Here is a 6,041-nt window from a genome sequence, read left to right on the forward strand (position 1 = left end):
AACACTAGTTTGTAATAAAACCCATATACCATCTTTTTGAAATTTGATTTTTGGCTTGTCCTCTACATGCTTGGTGTTTATAGGGAAAGTTTTCACTTTATTTTTTTGAATTCTTTTGGCTTTTTTATGAAGGAATGTAACTTCAAGATTGCTTAAGTGAATATTTGAATCTAATAGATAAATTTAGTTATGTTTTCATATCAATCCAACACATTTTGTCTCAGTGTGCTTCTTTTCCTAGTGAATGTATTTCACATCTTCCAATTGCATCAATAGTTTAACTTGATACGAAACAATTCAATGCCTTTAAATGAGAATATATCAAAGCCCTTTTTTGGTAATATTTGCAAAAATGCATTAATGTGGTTAATTCCAGCTCGAATGAAATTGCTTTGCATATTAGTTTTAACGGCCCCTTTGGCCTTTGAGTCATTAAAATATAGTAGTAAAACAAAAAATAACAACAATAATGAAAATGACAGAACTAAAGACAAGGCCAGAGGGGCCTCTAAAAGTAATGCAAAAAGAGAGGGACCTAATCTGTATGTCTCCTTTGATTTGCATGATTCAATCAACATTCTCATCATCTAGTCCTCTGTAAGAAACTTATAAATATCCTTGTAGTGTCTTCCTCAACGTCCTCCATATACATCATTCCATTTTGCAGCAAACATAATGTGGTGGCCGAGGTGTGCATGGTCTTTAATGGAGAGTCGATTCTCCATATCTATGATTTTTATTTTTATTTATTTATCTGTTTGCCAATGTCCACAATATTACCACTTTATCCACTAAGGGTAGTGCTACCCTTGCTAGTGTTGGATTTCTTAGCTTTCACCTCAATAGATGCTTCCTTCGTAATGTCTAGGGATTTGGTTTCCAGGCTCTCAAAAACATGGGAGGAATTAATTGAAGTAACAATGTAGACCTCCCTTTAGCCAATTCGATAGACTAGTAGGGCACATAGTTTAAGAGGGGGGTTATCAATAACAAAGTTGTTATTAAGTCATGGAATACATTATAGATTCCAATTTCGGTAATTTTCCATTATAATATTCTAGGTATTAATAAAAGATGTTTAGGCTTTTGCCTTTTTGCTTAAAAATAAATAAAAAACTTTTCATCCTAAGACTTGTTTTTATGGTGTTTGTCTTCTAGTAGAGGTTGCAAACATGAATTTCCATTTGGCCATGCAAATGCTAACATTGTTGTCCTGCATTTTGTCGCCGCAAAATGTAGCTAACAATACATAACATGTGCTTAATTGATCACATAAGTTGTGCATATACAAGTTTTCCAACTCATTTGCATGCAGATGCCTGTAGAGAATGTAATTTTGCACTAGAGAGTCATTTTGAAGTACTTAAACATGTAAATGCATATAATTTAAAACATGCAATGGGTCTCCTAGAATGTGATCTGCATCTAAAGGCTCAAAGACATGAAAATGCATTATTTTAAAAATATGCAATGACCCTTGGAGAGTGCAATTTTACACTATATGCTTGGTTTTGACAAGTTTTTAAACATGTAATGCCCCTTCTAGAATGTGATTTTGCATCTAGACTCTAAATGCATGCATTTTAAAACAAGAAAATGCACTTCAAGAGTGTGATTTGTCTCTTGCCTCCATATGCATACATTTTAAAATATGAAAACTCACTAATATAGTCTGATTTTCTTTTGAAACACATGCAAATACATCTTAAGACTATAATTTTGCAAAAGAGGGTAAAGAGGTCCATGTTCATATATATCAAGAACACATTTTCGCTAGAAGACTTCAGATCTGCACATTTCATGGCTTGGAATCTCTCCAAATAGGCTCATTTATGCTTCCTTATGCATGCATGCCCATGCATTAGGCATTGAAATCCAAGCAAGAAACAATGCATTTTGTGATGTTTTGAGGGCACATTTTAGTTAAAAACACCTATAATTGGGGCATTTTGATCACATTTTTGTCTAAGTTGAAATCATTTAGGTGTTTCTAGCCTTGTATTTGCTATCAATCAACACATTTTTGCCATTCATTGTCAAAAATGATTTATGTAGTGGTGGCCAGAGACCGTGTTTTGAAACAAAATGTCCCTCTATTTGTTATTTTGCAAAATTTACTTCCATCTTGGAGATTGGAGAGCACATTTTGGCATGGGTGACAATTAGTTTCATTATACCCAAATATTCCCTCCTTTGATCCCACCAAGGTGATCGAATGTTTCCCATTTACTCATAGGAATGCTTATTTCCTTTTGTGTTTTTTGCATGTCAAGATGACTCGAGTTAGAAATTGACAGGAGCAATATGTTGCTGAATAGCATATTGGAGCTTGGGAGAATGAAATAAAAGTGAGTTTGGAATGTTTGGAATTTCCTCCACTAGAAGAAGAGGAGACCTCAAAGGTGGAGGATTCACTATCCCCATCTCATATGCCAATATACTAGTCTACATTCCATTTTTTCATTTATGGCTTTAGTGTAGGATTTTTACATATTCTGGGTTGAAATGTATGGATGTATTGGGAATGCCCAAGTCCTAAATAAGGGTTCTTGATTATTAAAACACTTTTTTTTTTTTGTTTATTACGTGTTATTTTATGGTATTAATTGATTATTTATTGGATCCTTTCTATTTGATTATAAATTAGGAAATCAATGTCTTTAGTAGATTTATGTCTTTCTAAGGATTCTCGACCCCCTAACAAATAGTATAGTTTTGTTGGTTGTTTATCAATGTTTTTTCAGGTCATCGATAGATGAGCTAACTAAGGAATTAAGGAATTTGTACTAAAGTTTTATTGTACTTATACATTGTTATCCAATGGTTTTGGATCTGAATAGGATAATACTAAAAGACTATGATCCAACTCCATCCTTTTAGTGCCCCATGAGTTGGGTTGTAACACTTTTTCTATCAAATATATGGCTTCGACATCTTGCTTATAAAAATACAATAGAAAGATTTTTTTTAAAAATATGACACATTCATATAGAAAAAACAAAAACAAAATTACAATACAACTCGTAACCAATAATTGATAATTCAAATATATATATATGTAATAATTGTCCTTGGCTTCCCTCACACATAATAAATAAATAACGTGCTTACACTTTTTCCTCTTATGGGGTAGTATGTTTTTGTTTTTCCATGTCTTTTGTTATGCCTTTATTTTGGTAATCTACTTTTTTTTCTTTTTACATGGACCTCATTAGGGGAGATGATCTAGTGGTTGCCCACACTAATGGTGCAGGTTAAGGACTTTTTCTAGATCATTCTCTAGATAAATTTCTTGAGGAAGACATCTAGCTTGATAGTTTTTTTCTCGACATCTAAGAGGTAATAATTTTGTTATAGGAATCCAACTAGGCAGTGTTGGCAATTCAATGTATGATAATTCTGATTTCATTCATTCACTTATTTTTCTTGGTATCATACTTCAATTCGAGGCCATTCCTAGTGTCATGCTTCAAATCTCCCACCAACAGATATTATGGTTCCTCAAATATTCAATGTGGCCATAAAATAAAAAAGACGATGGATATTGTAGAGGAAATTTTATTGTTTATCATTAAATATTGGATTACTAATGTTTAAAGAGAAGGGCACATATGGTGGAAACAAAATAAAAAGAATAAATTTTTATGACTATTTTAACTGATTAATATTAGTTGATTAATGTCAAATAATAATTTTGGATTTTAAAGAAGGATGTATTTATGATATCACTATCATAATTTAAATATGTAAATTTTGGGTTAAATTACTCGTTAACCTTGTTTTATGAGTAGTGGTTCATGAAAAAACTCATCTTTCATGAGAAAGAATTGTAAACTTAAGGCTAACTGCATCTATGTGTTTCTCATAGAGGTAAACAATTTGACTTGTTGTAGTAAATATCTCCTACTTATTGAAAGATGTATATTTTAGCGTAACAAATGTTTTCAAGTCAAAATTAAAAATTAAACTCATTTACTTTGTAGGATTGTTTTATACTATATGTGACTAGATACAATGTGTAAATATTTCAATTAAAAAAATAGTTATTAAAATTTAATGGTATACTTATGAAACAAAAGGCCTAATATAAATTTTTCCTCACATTGATTATATTTAATTTTGTAAATGGATTCATAAGATTTGGTCAAATATCAAATAAAGAATTTTAAAATGGATTCTAAAGTGTAAATGAAATGGGTAAAATAGATTCCATAATAGTAAGACATCAATCTAATTTTGGTGTGTTTATGAACTATTAGGTAAGGATGTATGTAGAAGAAAAAAAAATTCAATATTTAACTTAAGCATCTTTAAGGAATTTAGAGAATGTAGATATATGCAAAGTAATAATTTTTTTTTGAATTTTTATAGAGTCAACACTCCATTAGAAACTTACATAACAAAAAAGAACACACAATTAATACAATCTATAATATATTTTAAATTATCTTTATCTAAAAGTTAGAGAAATATAAATCATTAAAAAAAAAAGCATACAAGAGAAAAGTACTAAAATTTACCAATAAAAAAGGTGAGTAATTTCAACAACGTGAAATGTAAAAGAAATTTGTTCACGAGGACAAATCTAGAAGGCCTATTATTTCACAATATAACATCTTGGACTTATAAGATAATCAAGTTTTGTATTGTAAGGAAAATGAACATAATTATTATATACAATAAAAAAATTCTACACCAATATTTTGAGCAAAGTGTTGGATAAAATTTAATCTTTCACAAATTACTTACACTTAAAAATGTGCCCAAATAAAAATAAAATAAACAACAAATACCATAACATAGGTGTACATTAGAAGGATTTTCTTGCAAGAAAAGCACCCCACTTAAAAGCGCTTAAATATAAAATATTAAAGATACAATAACTAAAATTAGTGCTTAAAATATTTATTAGATGACATTAACAACACATATGAAGAAATTATAAATAAAGGGTACAACTGAAAAAAGAAAAATAGACAGAAAGAGATGTATGTCAACAAACCTTAGAGCAACATTTTAAAGAGCAATGTCTCCCACCCATGTGTTTAAAAATTTGGCTCCCACCTATCAGTTTCAAGCTTCGGCTCTTGCTCATTGCTCCCTAGCCTACAATGGTGTGAGAGATTCCCGTGGTGTGGTGGCTACCTTTGCTATGGCCCGACTCTTTGAAGCAATCTTTTTGTAGCTTCCTTAGTTTGGGTTCCTAGGTCCCTTCCTGTCGTGGTTACCACATGATCTAATACTATTGGTCTAGCTGTGGACGCCTTTCCTGATGTATCTCGGGTGGCTAGGGGTTGATTTGCTATCTTTTATGTAGGTGTGGCTACTTTTGAAGTATGTATTAATGCTCTAGTTCTAAGGAAGGGGTCTCGTCTGATTGTGGCTAGTCGTGCAACTATGCCTATTCCTATAAGTAATCTGATACTACTTAATCTTGAATCAAACATTGTTGATGAGATCAATACATATGTGGATGATTTCTTTGCTACTGCTATTATCTTTCGTTTTAGGGGTTTTTGGCCCTCTCTCTCAGATTTGCATGCTTGGTTCTTCAAATTTTGGGAACCAATCATTTCAAATTTAGTTCAAATCTACCTTGTAGCAAGGGGTTTTTTTATTGTGAAATTTGCTAATGTTGCTGATAGGAATTCCATCCTGTGCCATGGTTTCTATTGGGAGGAATAGTTCCCCCTAATGGCCAAACCTTGGCATCTAACATTTAACCTGACTACTAAGTCCTTTAATTAGATTCCTCTTTGGGTTAGGTTGCTGAATCTTCCCCTTCACCTATGGCAGGACTCAGTCTTGGAGCCTGTGGGGGAAGCCCTTGGGGATTTCTTATTCGTTGATTCAGTCTCCTCCAATGTCTATAGGACAACATATGCTTGCATCCTTGTGGAGATGGATATCTCTAAGGGGCTCCCTACTATGTTGAAGTTGGCTTCTTCAAGTGGTTCTTGGACTCAACTTCTTGATATGAAGGTATTCCCTTCAAATGTAGGAAATGTCATAAAATTGACCATCTTGCTGCTCGATGCTCC

The sequence above is a fragment of the Cupressus sempervirens genome, chromosome 5 (assembly GCF_028749045.1).
Source record: "Cupressus sempervirens isolate cs-2001-9-10 chromosome 5, ASM2874904v1, whole genome shotgun sequence".
Lineage (NCBI taxonomy): Eukaryota > Viridiplantae > Streptophyta > Pinopsida > Cupressales > Cupressaceae > Cupressus > Cupressus sempervirens.